At 36.0% G+C, this 12,534-nt stretch overlaps 1 protein-coding gene across 1 annotated transcript in view; it reads right to left on the minus strand.

Annotated features, from left to right (window-relative positions):
- MAML2 (mastermind like transcriptional coactivator 2) overlaps window positions 1–12,534 on the minus strand; it is a 411,147-nt gene that overhangs the window by 271,192 nt on the left and 127,421 nt on the right. The gene's annotated exons all lie outside the window — the stretch shown is intronic.

Here is a 12,534-nt window from a genome sequence, read left to right on the forward strand (position 1 = left end):
ACCTAAAGGATTCTGATCATAGTCTAGCACATGTTCTTCTCAATTATCATATATTTTGCACTTAATAGTAAGCATTCATGTACTCTCTGTTCCTGTCAAACTAGTCTGTTGATTATTCTTTCATATCTATGATGTTCTATCTCTTACTTCCATACTTTTGCACAGGTAATATGCCATGTTTGACATATATTCCTTCCTCCTTACACCTTATATAGGAACTTAACTCAAAGCATAGCTCAGTTTTAATACAAAATCTCCATGGATATCAGCATTCTTTCCCCTTGTCATTACTTTGTATATACTTCGGGTTTATTTGCTTCTGGGTATGTTGTTTCCCATCAATAGAATGTAACCTCACTGAGAGTAGGGAAAGTTTAATTTTTCCTTCTATATTCCTAGCAGATTATTTTACTGATAGTAGGTGTTTGACAAAGAAGGCAATGTGAATAATGGTAGAGGGTTTTTAATTTCAGTCCCAATGAAAGCTATAATTTCATATGCTCTGTTATTCTCTTTTTGTTTTACATAGATGCAAGTTTCTCCCTTTAAATCCATGGTGTCTAACTTTAAACTAGAACAACATAGAACTAAGGGAATAGGAATAATGATTGGCATCTTTCCAAGTACTTACCAATGATGGTTGCTGAGAATGTCTCCAAAGGATATTATTCCCTTTGATAACATAAAATTATATAGTCACATACATCTGCATTACAAGCATTAAGGTTTTGCTCTGTAGCCACTACATTAATTTATGAATTTTTGCTTAATGTAGGTTCTTAGAACTTTTAACATAGTATAATTCAGTACTTCCTTATAAACCTTCCATAGGAAGATTAAAAGAATTTTTTTGTGATTAAGAACTATCTAGGCTTTGCAGATGCCAGTAATCTATGGGAATTGTGAAGTCAAAGGATTTATGTCTAAATGTGACTCCTCAAACCATCTACTCTTTCATGATTTGCATTCCTCAAACTAAATTACTCGACATAGTAATTGGTTTTTTTTCTGCTTAAGTAAACATAGAATAGTTGGATGTGTAACCAGTAAATTATCTTAAAAAAAAACTTCCCACTTTTGGGGTGCCTGCCTCAAATCCCTGTTTCTCTCTCTCACTTTCTCTTTCTCTCTCTCACTTTCTCTCTCTCTCTCTCTCTCTCTCTCTCTCTCTCTCTCTCTCTCTCTCTCTCTCTCAGAGCTTTAGATAAAAATGGTGAGTGAGTTTTTTTTAAGTTCTTCACTGTGGTGTTGATGACAAAAGGCAGCTGTGGAGCCCTACCACTTTTTGGGTTAAAGACTGATATTTGATTCTCCTTCCAAATAGTCCTAAAAGCAGTTTTCTCTTACAATTTAACCCAAAGACACACTGCCTTTTAGGTGAACTCTACAGGGTCTGCATCTTTCATAGGGTTTTCCTGAGAAGCCTGGTTTTCAGTATGGCTTATATGTGTCATGGTGGAAAACCCAGGATTTATTTTTATCTTGATGCACAAGTCGCTACTCATTTAGTTTGAATCTTTGAGATTGCCATTTCATGAATCAATATTTAAGATGCAAAAAAAAAAAAAAAAAGAATCTGACTTGTGGCTGGCTCAGAAAATTTCTTTGAAAAATCATTCCCCCCTTTTCTATGGACTATTTTCTATTGAAACAGGACTCAATCCTTGAAGATAGGAGACAACAGAGGACTTCTCTGAGATTACCAATCTAAACCAAATTTGACACTTCTCAGATGAGAAGTAGATCTTATATGCTACAGAAAATCAGAGCTTGAAAACCTTTTCCCAACTCCCACTTAGAAATATTTGGGAAATGATTAGAATTGGACTATCTCCACAAAGCACAGTAGAGAAATTCCCATGATGCCAGGTCAGTCAGCAGCCTTTCCAGGGGGCAGCAGGCCACTGCAGCTTCCTTCCCTGGGAAAGTGCAAAAAGTGCAGGTTATCCCACAGACCAATTCCCAATTGCCCTGTGGAACAGAATGACCCTTTTGCAGTGTTTTTAGGCCCTAGGGACTAGGAAACTGACCAATCCTTACTTAACTTTCATCCTAAGCTTTAGAGCCAAGCATTGGTGGATAAGGTAAGTGGAGCCAATCTGATGAATTTACCATGGACACCACTTTCCCTTTCCCTTTTCCTCTCCAGTTGTCTCAATCCTATGCATCCTATAAAACCAACTCAAATCTTACCTCTTTATGGAGCTTCCCCCGCCCCGATTGATGGACATCTACACATTTTGCAATTCTTTGCCACCACAAAAAGAGCTGCTACAAACATTTTTGCACATGTGGGTCCTTTTCCCTCCTTTGTGATTTCCTTGGCCCATTAGCAGCACTGCTGGGTCAAAGGACATGCACAGTTTGATAGCTCTTTGAGCATATAGTTCCAAATTGCTCTCCAGAATGGTTGGATCATTTAACAACTCTAACAACAATATAGTGTTTTCCTACATCCCCTCCAATGCTTATCATTATTTTTTCCTGTCATTTTAGCCAATTTGAGAGATGTATAATGGTACCTCAGAATTGTTTTAATTTGCATTTCTCTAATCAACAGTGATTTAGAATATTTTTTCATACGCCTATAAATGACTTTAATTCCATCATCTGAAAATCGTCTGTTCATATCCTTTCATACATCACTTCTTATGTCTTAGACTGCTTTATTATCTCATCCATATGACTCCTTCCTCTGAATTCTCATATTCTCACATAGCTTATGCCACATTCTGCATCCTATCCTTGAACTTTGTTTAGGCATATCTTTTTTACTTACTGTCTATTTTGTTTTTTTAGTTATTTATGTACCTCTTGTCTTCCCTACTAGATTTATCAATTCCTTGGAGCTGGTTTGTAGTATAAAGGAAAAAACTTTGTACTTGGAATCAGAGGATCTCATTTGGAGTTTTGTCTTTTCTGCTATCTGTGTGGCTCTGGACGAGTCATTGAACTTTCTGAGACTAGATGTGAAGACCTTGAGAAGTAGTGGGTTGGAATAGTTGATTTCTAAGACTCCTTCCTATTCTACCATGAGTTGCATGCTTCTTTAGTTATTTTTGTCTCTTTCTGAACACAGAGTGTGGAGTCTCTGCAGATAAGAAAGCACATAGGAAATGTTTGCTAAATTGAGCCAATCATTGCCTAATTTTCAGCAATCTAGTTCCAGTTACTGTGCTATTCCTACACCCTGAGGTGTTGAAAGCAATCAAGTGTCAGTGCTGGAGCTTAGACTCTTATCATTACAAATGCTTTGTTTAAAATAACACTGCTTTTGAAACCAGAGACCTTGGGTTCAAATCCAAATTTCATAATGTTACTCCCTGTGTATCATGGATGAAACACTAGCCCTCTCTAGGCTAAGTATCCTCATTTGTAAAATGTGGGGTTTGGACTAGATGATTTCTGAGATTTCTTTTAGCTCCACATCTCTGATGACCCAGTGGTTTCCTACTCATTAAAATCCATGGCTAAAATGACTGTACAGTTCCCTTAGTAGAGTTCTCCTTAGTCCCAATATTGTTGGTGGAGTTGTGAATGGATCCAGCCATTCTGGAGAGCAATTTGGAACTATGCCCAAGGAGCAATCAAACTGTGCATGTCCTTTGACCCAGCAGTGCCACTAGTGGGCCACATATAAGCCACAGAGACATTTAGCCTGACATAGCGATTTCTTCCCTTTGCAGCAGGGGGCTTAATGTTTATACCCTGCTTTTTGATTAACGCAGACTTTCTGGCCAGCGCTTACTCAGAAGTTCAATGACTTCTTGTATTCTTGCCACCTATCTCCTTTTCATATTTAGCTATCAAGAGACAGTTTGACAGAGGAGTTCAAAGTTAAAAAGTCTACCCTATAGTTGCCAAATATATTTTTATTTTTATTTTGTATTATGGCAAACAACCATCTAAATGATTCTTGACTTATTTGCATCTTATTCCAGACATGTCTGTACAAAGGGACTGAGATGAGAAAAGGGATCTGTCCTCTCCGGATCCCTTGCCACTTACTAATTGGGATAGTTTCCTAATAGAAAGCTATTTGGGAGATAGTGCAAAACTTCTCTGTATCTGAAGTTAATGCCCTGCCTGAAACTTAATTATTAGGGTAAAACATGAAATACTGCTTTAGTCACATGGATTAAAAACTGTGAACACACTTGGGAAGGTATATAGTTATCATTGACCAGAAAAATGAAATGAGCACCTAATTGCTCTGTTATAATAAAAGAAAGAATTAAAAGATTAGTCAGTTCCATTTTTTTTTTTTTTTTAGTTTCTGTTGCTTTTCCTTTGCTGCTATTGATATGCAACCAATCTGGATCAATATGACTAGAAACCAACTGGAATTTGCAATATCTGCAGGCCATAACACCTAGGAGCCAAGCCAAAAGGCCATCTTTTTAGCTGAAGCAGGAGGAGTTTCTTAAAGCTAGCTCCTCCTTGTGTTTCTATCCTTCACTGGCTTTCAGGCCTTATTTCCAATCCATCATTCCCTGTTGTTTCACCTCATTTCCTCCCAGTTTCCGTCTCCACTTTGTCACTTAATCATTTAGACCCCGCAACCTCTCATTTTCTCCTTGTAGAAATCTGGCAACTTTATTAAATCCAGATTCTTTCACTCAAGGAAAATGTTTACAGGTAACTTCTCCTTGCAGGAAGCCTCTCCAGCACTATGTTTAATCTTGCAGCTGTCTACTGAGGCAAGGTAAATCACCTACAGCTGAGGTTCAGAAGTTTTTCTCTGATTGAAGTTCAATAACAGGACTGTTCTTTGGAATTATCCTTTACATGCATTTACCACAGAGACCCCTGGGAAGTATTCATGAAACCAGCATTTCTCAGTACTTTTTCAAACTGAAATACTCCTAGTTCCCCCCTTTTAATGATCCTCATGTTCTTATTAATAGACATTAAAATGAATAAGTTTCATAGGTTTTATTAAAAGGATTCTAGCAAAGATTTGTTTGTTTTAAACTGAAGCATTTGAGGCGGCTAGGTGGTGCAGTGGATAGAGCACCAGCTCTGAAGGCAGGAGGACCTGAGTTCAAATGTTATCAGAGTGTATAACACTTCCTAGCTGTGTGTCCCTAAGCAAGTCACTTAAACCCAATTGCCTTGCAAAAAATTTTTTTTTAAAAATATACTTAAAGATTCTACCATTGTGAAAAAATTTGAGGACCATTGCTTTAATCCAGCTGACTTTATGAGCTCAGCAAGGTAAGTGGTTTCCTCCTAAAGGTATTGGAATAGGAATGAAGAAGGAAAAGTAATTTTGTATAGTGTTAAAAACACTCATCTTGGGAGTCACCAGATCTGGATTTTACTCCCAATTCTGCCATTCACTAACATGGGGGTTCCATCCAATGTAGATTATAATGGAAATAATAAAACAACAAAGAAAATAAACAATAAATAAATAAAACCTTATTGAATTGGCAATTTAAATTTTATCTATGTGCTTTACATTTATTATCTAAATCAAATCTTCAAGCAATCCTGTGAGGTAGTTGCTAAAGGTTTTTTCTCTCTATGAGGCAAAGTGAGATTAAATTAATTTACCTATGGTGACATGGCTATAAGTGTCAGAGACAGTATTTGAACCCAGGAATCATTTTACAACATTCTATTTGGCTTAAAGGCAGAATGATTACGATTGTGGGGCAAAAGCTTCAGCTGCAGTTAAATCAGGAGTATAGATAGCAACAACAACAATAATAAAAGAATTCTAGTTAATTCAGGACTCCATAAGTAGGTTGGGTAGTAGGTATCAGTATATAAAGAAAGGAAAGAATGCTGACTACATGAATAGTTTATTCGGCTTCATTCACACACAGGCAAACATCAATCACTGTCAGAAATGTCATCTTCAGATAGAAGGGATAGTGATGTATTAATGGACAGTAAAATGCTCCATCAGTAAAACATATCCTGATTAATATTAATTTGTTCACTGGAAAGTCTGCTTGATGGGAAAGAGTTTTTCCTTCCAGATATTAGGTTGCTGAGTATTAACTTTGTGCTAAACTTTCCATGTGATCTCAAGGAATATTGAATAACTTTGCACTTAATGAAATTTTAAAATGAGTCTGTTTTCATATTTTGCATAATGCATGAAGTCAGCAGTATCATTAGTTTTCCATTTTAAACTGAGCATTTTAGCTAAAGACAACAGAGTGTCCCAAAAGTCTTGGTATAGATGTAAGCTTTAATAACATCCTCTGTCATTCCTTTTTGAATGGATATTTCATTTGTACTTAATCATATTGTATCTGTTGTTGAATTTATCTGTGTAGATGTTTTATCTTGCCTGTTGAACTGTAACCTCCCTGAAGGAAGGAACTGTAACTCTGATCTTTGCCACTGTTAGAAAAGGATATTAAATTAATGTCACCCTTCTCTTCCTAGAAACCCATTTAGTTATTAGTTACCTAGTGATGTGAAATAAAACATACTTTAATAAAAGGGTAATCAAGGAATTGTATTCTTATAATTTAAGGCAGATAACACTGAAGTACATGCACACACACTCATGTAAATGAAATGCTAATTAAAAAACACCTTTAAGTTAATTTAATGCATTTGGGGAACACTGTCATACAGTGTAAATGATTTGTCCTTTTTTGTAATTATATGATTCTCAGTGCTGTAAATGTAGATTCCATTCTGGTGATGTCGCTCCTGGCTGGCTCATGGCCAGACATTCTAGCAAAGTCTTGGGGCCAGCTTATGTGAGACCAGAAAGGGTTAGGCTGTACTTTAAGCAACCATTTTCATTCATGGACTTACTTGTTAAGGCTGTCCTTGAATTATGTTTATTGCAGATCATTTTTTGAACATTGGTCCCTTCCAGTTGATGGCATTTCCTAGTTCACCGTCAAAGATAGGATTTTGCTGAGAGAGTTGTAGAAATAAGGATCTTTTGTGAAGTTTGGAGTTTGGGAAAACAGCTTCTCAGCAAAAAAGTCAACAAAGACTTTTCTTCTTACCAAATAACTCAAGAATGTCTGAACAAAACCATCTAAAATCTAACTAGTGCCAAAATCTCCCAGATAACTTGGAAGAGAAAAAACTAAACCCAAACCCTCAAGAACATTATGAATGAGTAAAACATCTCTTTTAATAATCATTCTAAATGTTAAAAATAAATAAATGTATTCTCCATTAAATATATTCAGAATCCCCCTTCATTTTCCTCCCTCCTGCCTTCCTTAGATCGTTCCCTCCTCCCTCCCTCTCATAGTTCACTAAGAGTGAATGTTTGTTCTTCCTATAGCCAATCTACCTCTAGAAAAAAGCAGAGGGTCTAGTTAAAATCTTTCTTCTACAGAGCCTTTCCAGAACATTGCAAAGTAAATGATTTCTCTCTTTTGTCAGCCATAACATCTCTCTGATATGTATTGGGAACTTAATCATATATTGCTTGGTGAGACTGATCCATTGTCTTGGGTTCTTCTTGAACTTTCAGTCTATATATTCCTTGTCTCTCCCATTAAGACTATAAGCTTCCTGAAGGCAGGCACCAGGTTTTTGTACTTCTTTGGATACCCTAACAGTGCCTTACACATGGTAGACAGAAAATAAATAGTGACTGATTAACTTATTGTTTAAAAGAATACAAATAATTCCTTCTAATTAACAAAGAAAAATGTAGTACTTTTAGAATATGTAAGGACCTCAGAGGCCATCTTATTCAATCTAGTGATCAGTTAGTCTTGGCTTGAAGACCTCCACTGAGGGGGACCACTGCTTCCCAAAGAATTAGGACACTGACTCAAATCAGATACACTAAGGTAGATATGTACAGTGTTTTACTGTTTTTTCTGATTTCCCAGACTAAATTATTCTTTCCTGATCACCAGTCCCCTATATATATTTTTTTTTCTCTCCCTATTAGGAATATGAACTTCCTGAAGATTGGGACTATCTCACTTTTGCTCTTAGATCCTCTGCTTAGTACAGTGCTTGGCACATAGTAAACACTTAATAATGTCCTTCTTTCCTCCCTCCATTCCTCCTTCCCTTCCTCCCTCCCTCCCTTCCTTCCTTCCTTCCTTCCTTCCTTCCTTCCTTCCTTCCTTCCTTCTTTCCTTCCTTCCTTCCTTCCTTCCTTCCTACCTTCCTTCCTTCCATCCTTCCTCCCTTCCTTCCTTCCTTCCAACCTCCCTCCCTTCCTTCTTGTCTTCCTTCCTTCCAACCTCCCTCCCTTCCTTCCTCCCTCCCTTCCTTCCTTCCAACCTCCTTCCCTTGCTCCTTCCACTATATGAGTGTCCAAAACAATCAGGACCTATCAATCCCAGTATTAATAGGCCCACAAAGAAAGAGAATTCTTATCATACAGCAGGGGAAGGGTGTGGTAAGGAAGAAGTACAGGTTCAAATTCTGTTTCTTCTCATATTCTGTCAGCTTTTGGTGCCTTTCTTTCTAAAATTACCTTTTATTTGCTCTTATATATCTTGTAATTAGCTGTTATTAAATAGGCTTCTTTTTTGCTGCATTTCTAAGCATGCAACTTCTTGAAGGTAGAAGTTTCCATTTTTCTTTGTTTACTTAGGACTTAGCACAGTACCTCATCCATAATAAGGCTTCATAACTGCTTGTTTTCTAATATGAAAACATATTTTAAATGACTTCACATGTATAATTGGTATCATATTGCTTGTTTTCTCAATGTGAGCAGGAAGGGCTGGAGGGAGGGAGAAAATTTGGAACTCAAAATTTTGAAAAAATAAATGTTTTAGCCCCTGAAGCCTTGGTCTCCTCTATACAAAATGAAAGGGTTGAATTAGATAGTTTCTGTGATTCTTCTGACTCTAAATCTATGAAATGAAGAGTCATATATTTAGAAAGAGAAGGGATTTCAGAGGTCATCTGGGCCAATGTCTTCTTAATACAAATAAGGAACATATGGCTCCAGATAAAAATGACTTGACCAAGGTCATACAGATGATAGTAGCTCCAGAGGAAGAAATACTAGACTGGGTGAAACATTGGATCTGACTTAGGAAGAACTTGGAGTGGACTTCCTTGGCCACAATGTAGTTGGACTAGATAAAGTCTAAAGTCCTTTCCAGCTTTAAGTCTAGGATTCTTTGATGGCTCCTCTGTCTTACAGAGATTTGCACATTGGAGTCTAATTTTAAAAGGGAAAATGGATTTGTCTCGAGTGTTGGACTCTCATCTCTTCCCTTTCCCCCTTTTCATCATCCAGACAGCTTCCTTACAAGTCAGGACTGGAGTTTATCTTATTTTTCCCTCTTCACTCACAGGAAAACTGAAATTTAGAGAGGTTAAGTGACCTGCCAAAAGTTATACGGGACTATATGTTAGATCGCCTGATTTCTAAAAAACCTGCTTCCTCCTTTCATTGTACCACAGACCCTTTAGAGTACCCATATCCTCTGATTACATTCACATGTGTCATCAAGGTAGTCAGCAGGGGATGATATGATATTAAGTTTAATGTGCTGTGATATCTGTAGAATAGATTTGACACTTTTCTGGCTTGTTACAGCCATGATTAGCTACCAGGTAATGAGCTTTGCAAAAGCTCATCCTCCTCATTTCTGCATTTCCTGGACTAATAATGTTTTCATGGCCACAGGAGATCACTATATGTTTATGTCCTCGCTTGCATTTTCATGTTAAATGAACCAGGAAGAAGAGTGAAAGATCTATCTAGTGACATTTTTGACCTGATTTTACATAAAACAGGAGCAAATTTCACAATGAATGAATGAATGAATATTGCTGGAGGGGGGTGGGCAATGGAAGAGCTGGATTTTTTAGTATTTTTATTTATGTAATAAACTATGAATTTAACCAAAAAAAAGCACCAAGAAAGGCAGATAGAAGTGGTCATGCATTCTTTCAACAAGTATTTATTAATCACTTACTTGTGTCCCTTCCTCATTATGTTAAACACACACACACACACACACACACACACACCTCTTATGGATAATACAGAACATTAAAATGTCTATACCATAAAGAGTTTAGATTGACACCCTAGATGGGCCGCCTGTCAAGGAGTCAGTATTTCCTGCATTTCAATTTTATGTCTACTACACATTGTTTTCTCTCAGTAGCTTGTAAAAGGAACTTTCTTCATATCTCTATCACTCAGCCTAGAGCATGGATCAGCAGGTGTATAAAAACATCTGTTAAGTGAATTGAATGAACAAATAGTAATGTTCATGAAGCAACTAGAAGTGGTACAAGATAATAAACAACCTGAAGGATTATATATTACAGATTACATGCAGATATTATAGAAAAATATATATATGCACATATATATTATGTAACAGAAATCCAAAGATTGAAAATATAATAATGCCATTTATATAGGTTTTATTAAAGATTTGCAAAGTTTTTTTTTTATATACCGTTTAGTCAAGGAAGGCTTCTGATCTTTTAGTATTGGTTGATCAAGTCCAATGAAATTAACAAACATTTATTAAATGCCTACACTGTGTCAGACACTGCATGAGGTACTGGATTTGATTTAGTGAAAAGGAATGAGAAGGGCATTCACAAAAATTTATACAGGATAGTATAAAAACAGGTCAAAATGAAAATTCACATGGCTATATCCTGGAATTTACATACTTGGCTAACTATGTTTCCTATTCTCTTAAAAAGTGAAGTCTAAAGATGTAGGGGAAAATTATGTACTTCATTATAAATTCATCTCCAATAGATTAAAAAAATGACAAATTCCAGACCATCCAGTATGGCAAGGAATCGTTTAACTCTTTGATTCTCATGCACTAAATATCCCCAATTTTTTTTTTTATTGCTATTGAATTAATAGAATTGGTTTTCTTTTTTTTTTTTGTGCCTAAAACAAAGTGAAGGGAAAGAAAAAGTGTTTTCTACCAATAAAAGGAAAGAAAACAAAATTTAAGTTCTGGAGAAAAGTTATTCATTAGCAGTGAATGTATTTAATCTAATATGACTACAGGAAATAGGACCAATTGTAATTTTGTCAAGTGAAGATGAGGAAAGTTCATGCTTTTTCTGCTCACTTTTCTTCACCTATCAATTATTCTTATTCATACATGATAGCTGGATTTGTTATTTTTAAGACGGTCTTTAATGCAGATTTTAAAAAAAGAATGTTTTCTTTCCTTCTATTTATGCTTAAGGTTTGTCAAGTATTTTATGCTATTTCATTTGATCCTTACAACAGTCTTGTGAGGTATGTACTATTGTTATCCCCTGTTTACAATAGCTTTAAAGTTGAGTGACTTGAACAAGATTATACACCTTATAAGTGTCTGGGGAAAGGATTTAAACTCAGTTTCTTAACTCCACTGCCATACTTAGCTGCCCACAGTTGTGAAGCATCGAGGTCCTGCAAAAGTTTCCCTTACACAATAACCCAATAACTGTGATTTCATTCTCCTATCCGTCTGCTAGTTTGTGTCTTGGTGAAAAAGAGAAAAGAAAATAAGGAGCATTAGAAAGGGAGGGGAAGGGAAGATTGAAAATCCATGTAAGAAATGGGGAAGAGGGAGTACTGCAGGCTTCCAGAATAGAACTAGAGGACTACTTTCCATCATTCCTTTTACTTCAAACAAGTTCAGCAGGCTAGCCTATATTTTTCCCCATCTTCTGGGAAAGCTTTAGTTTTGGATGAAGACCAACATAAAGAATGTAATTCCTAAAGGATCACTTTTCACAAAATTATGCATATAAAATAGCAAAGTCCATAAGGTAACCTTAAGAATCATTCTCTGACCCAACTCCATTATGGATTGGTAAAAAGGCATTTTAAATGGAAAAAGCTTTTAAATTTCAGATCAACAACTGTCAGGGATGTCTATGATCCCTTCCCAAAGGAATGCACATACTTTGAAGTACTAAATATTTTACTTTTTATTTGGAAAATTATTTTGGGCTTTATGCTTTACTGGAATTTTTACATCTAAATGTACATTTCCTTCCTTTGAACTTTGTGTAATCCTCATATTCATCTTTATCTGCATGTGTGTAGGAGAAAGTTTATCATTTAGGGGATGAAGAACTGGGTTTAGACTCAGAACTTAATTCAGATCTTAGCTATGGTGCTTGCTAGTGTTATTACTTTAGGTAAATTGCTCTGAGCCTCAGTTGGCTCATTTGCAAAGTGGCTACCTTGCCTGACCTACTTCATGAGGCTGTTTTGAAGTAAGTACTTTGTAGACTGTAAAGCAGAGGGTTTTTTTAAGTGTGTGTGTGTGTGTGTGTGTGTGTGTGAAGCCTATGGACTCCTTTTTTTAGAATATTACTTATAAATACATAAAATATAATATATAGGAGTACAAAGGAAACCAATTATATTGAAATGTAGTTATCCATCCATCCATCAATCTATTTATTTAAAGTTCACAAACTGCAGACTCAATTTAAGAGTACATATAAGGACAAAGCTGTAACAATTGACAGAATTCTTTTTTTCTTAATCCATAAGGAAAAGATAGAGATAGATATAATTTTTTAAATTTCAAAGTAAAATTAAAATATATGCTTGTAATTATTTGAATTTAA

Source organism: Sarcophilus harrisii, chromosome 3, assembly GCF_902635505.1.
Source record: "Sarcophilus harrisii chromosome 3, mSarHar1.11, whole genome shotgun sequence".
In the NCBI taxonomy this organism is placed as follows: domain Eukaryota; kingdom Metazoa; phylum Chordata; class Mammalia; order Dasyuromorphia; family Dasyuridae; genus Sarcophilus; species Sarcophilus harrisii.